At 41.4% G+C, this 12,872-nt stretch overlaps 1 long non-coding RNA gene across 1 annotated transcript; it reads left to right on the top strand.

The window, feature by feature from the left end:
• The first annotated feature begins 237 nt into the window (after positions 1 to 237).
• On the top strand, positions 238 to 12,629 carry LOC132576586 (uncharacterized). The gene is made up of 3 exons (XR_009555761.1): positions 238 to 422; positions 813 to 953; positions 12,479 to 12,629. It is a non-coding gene; the product is annotated as an uncharacterized LOC132576586 (long non-coding RNA).
• The last annotated feature ends 243 nt before the right edge of the window (positions 12,630 to 12,872 follow it).

Here is a 12,872-nt window from a genome sequence, read left to right as displayed (position 1 = left end):
CAATGTTGTTCCTGCTATTGTCATCACCATCCTCACAGTTGCTTCCTCCCCAGAAAGAAAGAGAGAAAATAAAAGAGAGAGAAAGAGTGAGAGAGTGGCAGTAGACTTCTATTTGGGGAAGTGGGTTGCTGTATCTAAGCCAACTTTTGGCACATGTCATTTGAACATATAGTTCTCTGGAACAGATTTTGATAATGAAAATGCTGTGGGTGATAGCTGCATATCCAGTACCTTTTAAAATATATATTATGTCAGTACACTTCATGTATGGCTGGTAATATTCTTATTCTAAGGTGTTAGTATTTATTGATGATCTGAATGTGCCAGTACCAGAGGAGTATGGGGCCCAGCCACCACTCGAGCTTATCCGACAGTTTCTGGATTTGGGAGGATTTTATGACACACATCAGCTTGTATGGAAGGTACTGATCTCTTCATAATTTCTAATATTTTGTAGAAATCATTATAAAATCTTAATGTTACTCTGTGCCCTACTAATGCGATTCTTTAGTTCAGCAGTCATAAATACTCATACTAAATGTGTTACATCCATATTCAGAAATTGTTTTTAGTTTGTACTTTTTATAACTTGCAGATCTTCATGAATTTAAAGGCATTTCTGCTAATTTTTATAGCACTTGAAATCCTTTATGTAGTATAGGAATGTGAAAGCTTGAGTTTTCAAATGTGGGAAAATAGGCTAAATTTTCAAAATGCATAAATATATTACCAGTAATTATCCTTATCTAGTAAAATTACATTTAAAATAGTTTTCCATGTTTTCAAATTATCCTTTTTCATATTCCTCACAGCATGTCCAGGACATGTCCTTGGTAGCCTCTTGTGCAGCTTCAAGTGAAGGAAGAAATCAGATCAGCACTCGTCTTCTAACACATTTTTGCATGTTGGCTTTGCCTGCAACTTCCTTACAATCTTTGCAGCGTATTTTCCAGGTAATGTATATAATAATTTAGGAATTGTTTTAAATAAAATTCTATCATGCATAAAAATCAAATGTGTTTCACTCAGGCCTCATTTTGGGCAAGAGCTCACAGGAGCAGAGCTCTGGAACCTCTAAATTTTATTGTGCTCTTTCTTTCTTACCCCACCTCCCCAATACTTGCTTTTGGGCTCCATTGTTCAAACCCCCTGTGAGAATTTTGCTGAACTGTAAGGACTGACAGACTTTGTAATATTTTTCCCCACAAAAATTGGGAAAATAACCAAAACATATATAGCTGACAGATGGAAATCATCATCTCACTGTGGCCACATAGGAGAAAGTAATTTTTAAAGTATGATGAGAGTAAGGTTTTATTATGTCAATTATAATTCAATAAGCATTTTAAGGTAGATGCTGAGCGATACAATTTAGTGCACCTTCCTCTCATGTCAGGGGTGTGTGACATTTGCAAATGAGTTGTGCTAATGAACTCCAGCACCTGTTTTTCTACTAAATGACCCCTGGTTTCTTTTGATAGTATTCTGTCTCAGGAGCCATTTATAGTTTATCAAAATTAGTGAACAAGTATTTCTGTCACTTTGCTGTCATTGATCTCTGTAGCAGCACAGACAGCTGAGTTTTCAAGAGACAGCTAATATAGTTCTGTGAGGTGCTAATAAACCAGGGTCCTCTCTGGCACTACAGTGCTCTTCAGAGTTCTGCTGCTGTGAGAAAGTCAGACTCAGTGTGGGCGGAGCAAGGTTGAGGGAACTGTTTCATCCACAGCTGACTGTCCTTCTAGCTGGTTTTAGTCATCAGAAACCCTCCAGCCACTGTCCTTTTCCTTGGCTGCCTGAGCTCCTTTTTAAGAGTTCCATTCTGTAATGTCGTAGGCCCAGGCCAGCCCCCAAGTAATCCAGCAAGCAGCATCACCTGGGAAATTCCTGGGAGGACAGCCTGCATTTGCTAATGGGGAAGTCCCCAACCCTCTTCGAGGCTAATAAAATCCAGCTGACTTAATCTGAAGTGGTCATGCCTTGCATTTCCTTTCCCTTGTCAGCTATAGAAGTAGCTTCTTGGGGCCCCTAATAGGGCGTGGCTGCTTATCACCCCAGCATTTCCTGGGTATTGTTCACCTTTTAAGAGCTTGGGAATAAGTCAAGTCAAGTCAAATTTATTTTTATATCCCGCCCTCCCCCGCCAAAGGCGGGCTCAGGGCGGCTCACAGACATGGAAACCATGATTTAAATAAAATACAATACAATGTAAACACGAATTTTAAAATACAGTTCAAATACACAGATTAGTTAAAATAAGTAAAAACAGGTGTTATAAGGTGCTATAAAATTACAATCAAACATAAGATGGCTAGATGGTCACAGGACAACTCTAATTTCGATTTAGCCAGGTTCTATCTCAAAAGCCAGCTGGAAAAGATAGGTTTTGCAAGCCCTGCGGAATTGATTCAGGTCCCGCAGGGCTCGCATCATTTCTGGAAGTTGATTCCACCATCGAGGGGCCATTGCTGAAAAAGCTTGCTCCCTAGTTGTCTTCAGTCTAGCTTCTCTTGGCCCAGGGATTTGTAAAAGGTTTTGAGAACTGTGCTCTCTGGGGGACATATGGGGAGAGGCGGTCCCTAAGGTAGGCAGGTCCTCGGCCATATAGGGCTTTAAAGGTAATAACCAGCACCTTATAGCGAACACGGTAGATGACCGGCAGCCAGTGCAGGTCCCGCAGCCCAGGCCGCACGTGTTCCCACCAAGGTAGTCCCACCAGCAGCCTGGCCGCCGCGTTCTGCACTACCTGGAGCTTCCGTGTTCGGTATAAGGGCAGCCCCATGTAGAGGGCATTGCAGTAGTCTAATCTCGAGGTGACCGTTGCGTGGATCACAGTTGCTAGGTCGCCGTGTTCCAGGTGCAAGAGTTTAAGATAACCTTGGAGGAATAAGGAGTTTGGAGGATAGGCCTTTGGGAAGAAAAATGTGGTGTCCTCCATTGAGTGTGGAATGTTTTTGTTCCTGCCTAAAGAGACTGATAAACACATCTGTAACAAATACCACTTGGTAACCTGTTGGAGAAGATGAAAAGGCTGGAGGGGCAGCTAGTCATCCTGAGGAGTATGAAGGCAGATGAACAATTTATAACTCAAGAACTTCATACAACAACAGATCCAAACTAGAAATGTTTGAAGGGTTTTGTTTGTTGACAGGATTTTAATTAATGCATCTCACTGAGCTGGTGACAGATTTTTTTAAAAAGGGCTGCAAACAGGGTTTCCTGTAAACACAGGAATGCAGTTCCGGCTGGCTTGACATCAGGGGGTGTGGCCTAATATGCAAATGAGTTCCTGTTGGGCTTTTTCTACACACAAGCCCTGTGTGAAACAATGGTGATGTCAGGGGTGTGGCCTAATATGAAAATTAGTTCTTGCTGGGCTTTTTCTATAAAAAAGCACTGGCTACAGACAATTATAAACTTGGAGGGAAGGGGGATAAAAGCGCAGTTTATTGAACTATGGTGATTTTGCCCTTTTCTCCCTTTTGAAAGTAGCCTGTTATCGCTTCCCTTTCTTGGGAAGTTTTTTTGCTTTGCTACAAGATTTAGCAAGACTCTGAACTTTGGATTGCCTACCGGACTCTGCATTGAGGTGCTCCTGCGTTTTTCTGGGTTGTTGTTATATTTTTGTGACCGAACTTCTTGGAATTTATGGCTCCTAGCCTCATCTACTCGTGAAGTTAATATGAAACATTACAAAAAACATTTAAGGAACTGTCTCACTGAATAAGACTCTTATCTCTTAAATAATAAACAATGCTAAATAATAACTACTAATTAGTACATATTTTTTATTTTAGTAGTACTAGGTGCTAAATACACTATTAACAGATCAATATTACTAACAATATATGTATTTTTTTGCTCTTGGTCTCTGATAACCTATATCTTCTGTGTGGAATAAGCTCTTCCATTTCCAAAATAATATTTTATTATTTTGTTAATTGATTGCATATATTAAGTATTTTGAAGCATTTTGAAATAACTTGAAATAATACTCAACCAAAGCTACAATGTTATGAATTAAGAAATTAAGATAAGATACATCTCTTGACTGTGCAGAAATTGTTGAAGTACAAGGTCCACTAAATGTTGGAAAGTGGCAGCCACCCCATGAAGGCCAAAGGGCATTTTTGTAAATTGGTACAAACTCGAAGGGGAGGCAAAAGCGGTTTTCACCTTATCCTCTGGCATCAAAGGTACTTGCCAATACTCTTTGGTGAGATCTAGGGTGGAGAGAAATTGGGTGGCCCCTAGTTTGTCTAATAGAAGGTCATCCTTGGCATAGAATAGGCCTCAAACTTCGATACCTTGTTCGATTCCCTGTAGTCCACAAAGGAGTGCTCCCATCAGGTTTTGGGACTAAGACCACTGGACTGTGCCATTCACTCCTTGAAAGTTCAATCGTTCTCAGTTTCAACATCTCAGTCACTTCCTTCTTCACCACTTCCCACCTTTTCCAGACTATGGGCCTCCATATCACCCATGCTACCTGTCCTGGATCAGTGGGAATTGAGTGAGATATTACTGCTGTGTGTTCTGGTACTGTGGAGAAAACTAATGAAGAAGATTCCACCAACTGTTGTGTAGTGACTTTGTGATTTTCTTCTAGTTCATCATTAAGGATAGGTCGTTAAGGGGAAGTACAGGGTTCCCCCTAGGGAGTCTCTGGATCTGCCAGTTCTGAGGGAGGTTGGGCCAAGGCCATTAACGGGGGTCTTCCTCTCCACTCCATCCCTTTAACAGGTTTACATGTAGAGATTTCTTCTGTTTAGGACCCTTTTCTACCTGAACCTCATAAATGAGTTCTCTGAGAACTCATGTGATGGGAAAGAGGCCATTCCACATGTCTGTAGTCCTTTCAGGTAAGGCAATTTGATGGACTAGGACCTGATCCCCTACTCAGAAGGTCCTCAACTGTGCCTTCTTATCATATTGATTGGCTTAAGCTTCGCTCAAATGTCTCCTAGCTTCCTGTCTCGCCCATTCTGCCCTGTCTCTCATTTGAGTGACATATTCAGAGGGATTTTGTAGGAGTCCCTCAGTTGAGGGATCCCAATGTTCCTTCATAACTGTGTTATGGGCAGTTTTCGTCCTATAAAAGAAAACTTCCAAACAAATGAACTTTTAGCAGCAATAAGCAGGTTTTATTGGTATACACGTCTGCAGGCATGGAGAGAGCACCACCTGATAGGTGTGGTCTCTGAAGTCTGTGTACAATACAGCTCATTTTTAAGGCTCCCAACGCCCAGCCCCTAACTGTCCCTTTGACCAATCACAGGTCTTAGACGAAGGGCTCCCATTCTGGCTTGTAACTGACGCTGGTGACCCTATATGGACATTTGCCCCCCTTTGTCCGGAATGATTATTACTTGCTGAGCGAGAAGAAAAAAACACAGATTTGCAGAGATAGCATTATAAGATTTGGGACTTTTCCATGAGTAATGGTGAGAGGAATAAATAGCTAATTGCAGCGATAGCAATTTTAACCAAGTTTGGGGGTTTCCATGACTAATTGCCCGCAAGGTGTTTTTACCATCTGGTCTTATCTTGAGCAATTTCCGACATGGTCTGCTGTATTTCACATGTCCAGGCCACTTACTGACAGAGCCTATAATTTAGTCTAGTAACCAGTTTAGGGTGTGGTGCCCCCAAGAGACCTGTTTTTTATTCTTATCAATTCCCCCATTTTCTTTTTAATTCCTTTCTCTTGGGCACCACTGGGCAGCATATTCACTATCTTCAATAAGATAGTAACATATTCACTATCTTCAGTTTCCCTTTCCTCTGAGAGGGAAAAACTCGGGATGGCAGGGAGGGGGTGTCCCCTGCGAATTCGTTTCATCACTTGCAAGTGCAAGAACCTAATGGGTTCCTGTTTTCCTATGGCCGCTTCCACAGCTTTGGTCACTATGGACCAAATCACTGGGATCAAACAAGGCAGCATCATTAAACCTCCTAAGATTAATACTCCCATCAAAAAGGCCTGTTTCCAATTAGTGAAGAGACCCCATAGCCACCTCTTCTTATCTAACGCTCCAGTCCAGGCTTGAACTGGCACATGAACAATTTTGCAATCTCTGAAGCGATGTCTTGTACAACTTTTCCATTATTATCTATATTAAAACAGCAATTTGTAAAATTAAATTTTCCACAGACACCACCTTTTTCAGCCAAGCAATTTTGATATATGGCAGCATGCATCTGAGTCTGTTGTTTAGCCAACAAATCTAAAGCCATGGTGGTCTGAGTGCTTATGATTTCTATCACAACCTGCAGTCTAATAATACAGTTAAGCATATCTAAGTGTTCCATATCTCCAAGATCCATCCTGTGCCCAAGTAGCTGGTCCATAATATTCAATTATGCGCTGTGGGGGCCATTTATTTCCCCACTGCCTCCCTCCAATATCTAGGGAACGTTTGGATCTAATGTAAACAATGGATCTAATGTAAACAATGGAGTCCTTAAGGCAACTTCAACATTTAATGACAAAAGAAAGAAGCTGGGACGTATTGTTCCAATGAGGCAAGTCTCTTGCCATCTCCTGGGCAAAAGTATATAAGCTCTTTTCCCACAGATCCAATACAATTCCTCAGGAGCCCTCCACTGCTCAGAGGGATTTGAAGCATTTTTTTTTTTATTTTCTCGAATACTGGTTTATACTACTAATATTTTCCATAGCTGAAAATTCTCTGTTATATTGCCCTCTACCCCCACCCATGCTGGTTCTGCTTTGGTGCTGTTAACTAGCAACATCTGGTGGCAAAAAGAGTGCTTAACTTCCTTTTCGTTTGTTCACAACCCCTTCCCGAAAGATACACAAGTCTTTATTTTAAACCAGTGGGTAGAACCTCGATGTTAATTTAAGGCCACCTTTTATTCATAAGGGGACCTTCCCACAAATGAAACAGTTTGATTGCCCAGCTAGGGCTAAAAAAATAGCTGCCAGGCTTTTGGAATGACAAACCTTTCATCTTAAGCCTTTTTTAAAAAATTTAGTGTTATATTTTGCTTATTTTCTTGAACCAGTTTGGGCTTAGGGGTGGACACCACAACAATTCAGCAAGGCACAACAACATGCATGATTAAATTTTATAGCAGATAATAAAATAACAGACTCATAGTTGAACCCCTAAGGATTGTTTTCCTTTGAGGAGTCTTCTGTGTCCTCGGGAAGAAAAGTTACTTGAGTTTAGGACACTTAGTTGAGTTTAGGACTCCCTGGGCCACTCCCTTTAGAAACCAGGAGTGCCCATCGGAGAATAAAAATCCTTTTTTCTTTTTCCTTTTTCCAGTCTACCTCTTTTTAAAGCATGTCAACCTTCCTTATTGCCTTCCAGTTTTACATTCCTCACTACAATTTTCAACATACTTTATTTCCTTCATAATTATGTGCAAGCTTTTTCTCCTCTGAGGTCTATAACATTAGCTAAACAGTATGAAAAATTTCAACACTTATTCACATCATTGGCTTGCACCTCTGTACCGCTTCAATTCCATTTATCCTTTCGATTCCCTGGGCCTGAGCCCTTTTTTCTCCTCACCACAACCTTCTGAGCCTCATTTACCAATCCCAAAACTGTCTTATTTACCAACCCATCTATTTTATAGCTTTTTCTGTATATTTTGCATAAGAGCCAGGAATGAATTGCAACTTTAAAATTGCTTAATTCTCCGGCAATTTAGGATCCAGTCCTTATGGGACAAAGGTGGCCAAAAAGGGCCATTGGGGCTGGGGGCCCCAGGGCAGCCTGCTCATCTGCCCACCGGTTTCCCTATGCCCTAGGACTGGACCCCTTTTGATATGCTTTTACATAAATCACAGCCACCTGGGCTGGTCCCATTAATACTTCCAAAAACCTTTTGATAATATCCACATGGGCCACAAACTTCCCCCAGGAACTTAACAGACTTCTTTCCCCTTAATTCTCTCCAAACACACGCACTACCCCACACACATATCCAAACTCTCAATAAACATTTATAATGCTCTTACTTCCTCTCTCCAAACAATCCCAAAGCTCTCCGGACCGCCACCAATCCAATCATTCAAGCCGACATGGCCGGGGGAAGGGATCCTGATTTGATTTCTTGTTCTCCCCCGTCTACTATAGCATATCTGCTGTATTGTTTTCCATTAATCACTCTGGAGGATCCATCCACACATCTGTTACTCTTCTAAATGGGGGGTTTCCTCCAGGTCTTCCCTGATTTTAGGTTGTAGTCTTATTACATCTATACAACAAAAATTTCTGACCCCATTTCTTTGGCTGTTTCTGGAGATAGTCCTAACACCGGACTAGGTCTCTCTGAGGTGGCTAGGGTTAAATCAAGGTGTTCTAACAAAATTGCTTTTAATTAGGGAAGTTGATCATTTGTCATACACTGCCTTGTAGTGTGAGTTAAAAAAAATGCTTTGTATCTGGTGAGGGAGGGAAATGCATCACCAGGACTTCCTGTCACACAAATTTCCTAATCATTTTTACTGTTTGCACAGCAGCTTACACAAGCGTGCAAACAGTGAGAGCCACCCCTGTACAACAGGATTTAACATGCAGGGAAAATAAGCCACCGGTTGTTCCTTCCCCTTTTTCTTAAATCCTAACTGCAATCACAAACTCCTCTTGAGTGGTGACATACAGATGAAAGAGCTTCCGCATGCTGGGGAGCCCTAGAGCCAGGGCACAGAGGATGCTAGATTTTAATTTCTGGAATGCCTTCTCTTCAGCTATTCCAATTTGTCAGGACATTCATCTCTTAATTTGCTGATGAGGAGAGAGGTTATGACTGTAAACCCCTCTACCTTAATTTGCTGATGAGGAGAGAGGTTATGACTGTAAACCCCTCTACCCAATTTTTACAAAAAAACCTTTTTACCAAGCCAAAAAACCTTGTGGCTGTCTTTTGGTGAGGGGGAGAGGTAGGTCCTGGCTCCCCTGGACTTTTTCGGGGTCCAGGAGTTTTTTCCCCTCTTTTAACAAATGTCTTACATACTTCTCCTGGGGTTGGCAAAATTGCACCTTCGTCTTTGCCACCCGCCTTTTCTTTTTGGCTAGGAAATTTAGAAAAGGCTCATCGGAGCCCTCTTAGACAGCCTCCTCTCTTTTCCCCACTTTTCAAAAGACTGCCCACGTACTGGGTTAAGGAGACCCCCAGAGGGGGCTGCCACTCCCTCAAAACCTGGGTTAATATTTCCCTAACAATTGTGGGGGATTCTGTATACCCCTGGAGAAGTCCACACCCTTAAAAAACCAAATTACAGTTTCCACATGGGGGTGTGGTTATTTAAAGGCAAACAAGTGGCTGTGTCCACTAGAGGCACACAAAAAGGCTGATTTCAACTTTACCACTGTATATATTTCTCTGTTTTCTCGGGGATCCCATTGAAGACAATATAAGGGTCAAGGACAATGGGGGCGCTAGGGACAATTATGTGGTTGACCTCCCTCAAGTCCTAGACCATTCTATAAATACCATTCACTTTTCTGTCTGGCAGGATGGAGGCAGATTCTTCAATCAAGCCATCTTATAATAATTCTGTATTTACTGGCTTTAACCCTTCTTCAGCCTCCCAGGATATTGGGCACTGCCGAACTTGCACTATCTTTGGATCTTTTAATGTGACCATGACTGGTGCAATATGTAAAGACCCAGGGTTTTCTGGAACAGCCCAGACACAGGAGTCAATACTATGCATGTCCTCCTTCTGTAACAGTTCCTGAAACACTTTACACTTATTCCCCACCATCCTGATCCATAGTCCAAATTTTCCCCACAAATCTCTCCCCAATAGACTAACCCCACTCCTGGGCATCCACAAAAAATCATGAAATAATTCACCCGATTGTTGGGGTAGGGACACTCTTAATGGTGCCAAAATAGGCAGTATTAACTGCCTACCTACCACCCCAACAATTGTTATTCTCTCCTGTGTTTCTTCCATTCCTTTTATACTAATGGCTAATGTGGATCTATATGCCCCTGAATCCACCAGAAAAATAACAGACTCTCTCTCTGGCCCTACCTCCAAAATTACCCTGGGCTCTGCGGAGGTTGGATCATTACAAAATCCGGGTCCTTGGGGCGGTATATAAGGGGGAGGTAAATGGTCCAACGGGTCCCACTTGGCCAAAGTGGGAGCCGCAGGAGAGACAGTCGGATCTTTCACAACTGCCTTTATTACTTCATTTGTTTACGGCTTTGGCTGCTGACACTTTTTTGCCAAAACAAAATGTATCCACTCTAGGATATATGGAATTTCTATGACTGCCTGCTGGCTGGGTAATTGTTCTAACAAAAGGACATAGACTTCTGTACACAGAGAATAATCACATGTTCCAAATTTTGGCCATCTATGTCCTGAAATTAGTGGCAAATATGACCACACCTGAGTCAAAAGATGCACCATTTCCTCTTTTGACAATCCACTGACCCCTCCAGTGGATTCACTGGCCTTTCCAGTGATCTCCCATGGGGCACAAATCTGCCCCAAGGGGGTATTTTTAGGAATCTCTATCTGTTTCCATCCAGACGGGGCGTCCCGCACGAGACCCTTCTTCTTTGACGTCTTAAAGCCTTATTACCCATTATATCTAGGTTCTACCATAACCAATATTACTCACCAGGATTCTGTCGAGGCCTCTCCTCGCTTCCTCTCCGGCAACCTGGTTGTTGCTTCCACAATATGGGTTCTTGGCCCCACAGCAGGGAAGGCAAATGAATTGCAGAGGCTGGATCCAACAAGGGTTCCAGGCCCCCCCTCAGACAAGTTACTCACATTCTCCCACCAGTGGGCTAACGGAGGGCGGGAGCCCCTGATCCAAAAGGACACAATCCCACTTCTGACACCAAGTTGTTTTGGGCAGTTTTCGTCCTATAAAAGAAAACTTCCAAACAAATGAACTTTTAGCAGCAATAAGCAGATTTTATTGGTATACACGTCTGCAGGCATGGAGAGAGCACCACCTGATAGGTGTGGTCTCTGAAGTCTGTGTACAATACAGCTCATTTTTAAGGCTCTCGACACCCAGCCCCTAACTGTCCCTTTGACCAATCACAGGTCTTAGATGAAGGGCTCCCATTCTGGCTTGTAACTGACGCGGTGACCCTATATAGACATTTGCCCCCCTTTGTCCGGCATGATTATTACTTGCTGAGCGAGAAGCAAAAAACGCGGATTTGCAGAGATAGCATTATAAGATTTGGGACTTTTCCATGAATAATGGTGAGAGGAATAAATAGCTAATTGCAGCTATAGCAATTTTAACGAGGTTTGGGGGTTTCCATGACTAATTGCCCGCAGGCATTTTTACCATCTGGTCTTATCTCATCTTATCCGACATGGTCTGCTGTATTTCACATGTCCAGGCCACTTACTGACAGAGCCTATATTTCAGTCTAGTAACCAGTTTAGGGTGTGGTGCCCCCAAGAGACCTGTTTTTTATTCTTATCAACTGCAAGGATACCCTTATAAAATTCTTATCAGCAGCTATAATAGCTATAGCATCTTGATGGAAGGCTAAGCATCCACTCACAATTGACTTGTGGTCTGATGCACTATGGGATATTTATATTATGCAGAAGATAGCTTATCATAGTAATGGTTGTGTAAACTCTAGGGAAGACTGTTCGGGTTTTGTGGAAATATGGTGGCAGTACCTAAACTATAGGGTGTCTGAAGGGAAACTGCCAGATACCTCCTTGCTTGTAGATGAAATTAATTTCTATTATTCTTACAGACATTATTAATTTTAATAGGTTTTTGTATCTCTTTACTGGGATATAGCTTTGTGGTTATTGTTGTTGTAGCTATAATTTTTTATAAATAATTTAGAACTGTGTCAGTTGGCTAACCATATGCTTAATGCTCTCAAAGAACTCAAAAAGCTTGTGTCAATATTTCCCAAGGATTTACTTGCTTGGTTTATAAATAATAAAGGCTATTTTGTTTTAAAAAGTGATGTTCTAGATCTGTTTGACCAATTTAAAAGTAACAAGTTACCTAAGAAATTCAAATATGATCTCCTAACAAAGATGTTTAGCTTGTTACTAAAATCATCATCCCATCAAACAATTTGAAGTAGCAGCTATAAATAGTAGCTTTTACAAAGGGAACAGGGTGGGTGGCTGTGTCTGGGAAATCAGGGCCAACTGTTCCAGGTAAATTGCTATAAATCACTAAATGAAACAATAATTAAGCATGCAGAGGAATAAACCATACTGAAGAAGAATCCATGGAAAATCTTGACTCACAAGCTTTTTGAGTTCTTTGAGAGTATTAAGCATATGGTTAGCCAATTGACACAGTGTACTTGGACTTCTAAAAGGCTCTTGGGAAAGTTCTTCTTCAAAGGGTTATGAGTAAACCTAACAGGAAGGATTAGAATTATTTAAAAGAAAGCAATAACTTTTCTAAATTATTTTTCTAAATTAAAAAATGTGGAAAATGACTAAAAGTTATATATTTTGTTCTTATAGGTACGTCTGGGAATATACTTTTATAACAACAGATTCTTGGCAGAGGTTCAGAAGTGCATTGATCTTTTAACATGCTGCTCTATAGCTCTGTACTACAAAATGTCTTGTACAATGCTTCCAACTCCAACCAAATGCCATTACACATTTAACCTGCAAGACCTTTTTAAGGTTTGTTAAACTGAGATGTGTAGATTTATCATATATATGTTTTCTGTTTAGTCAATGGTGAACAACATGTACCAAAGAGCTCAAAGATCACTCATAAAGTATGCTGCATGTTAAGATAGACAAGCAGCAAAGTTGAGACTAAAGTAGGATCTATTAGTTAAAATGGGGCAAAGTGTCACAAGGGTGGAATTTTTTTACCTATACCACCACTTCTGCAGGTATAACA

The sequence above is a fragment of the Heteronotia binoei genome, chromosome 1, assembly GCF_032191835.1.
Source record: "Heteronotia binoei isolate CCM8104 ecotype False Entrance Well chromosome 1, APGP_CSIRO_Hbin_v1, whole genome shotgun sequence".
NCBI lineage: Eukaryota > Metazoa > Chordata > Lepidosauria > Squamata > Gekkonidae > Heteronotia > Heteronotia binoei.
Note: the sequence above shows the minus strand (reverse complement) of the source record. Positions and strands in the feature narration are given on the sequence as shown.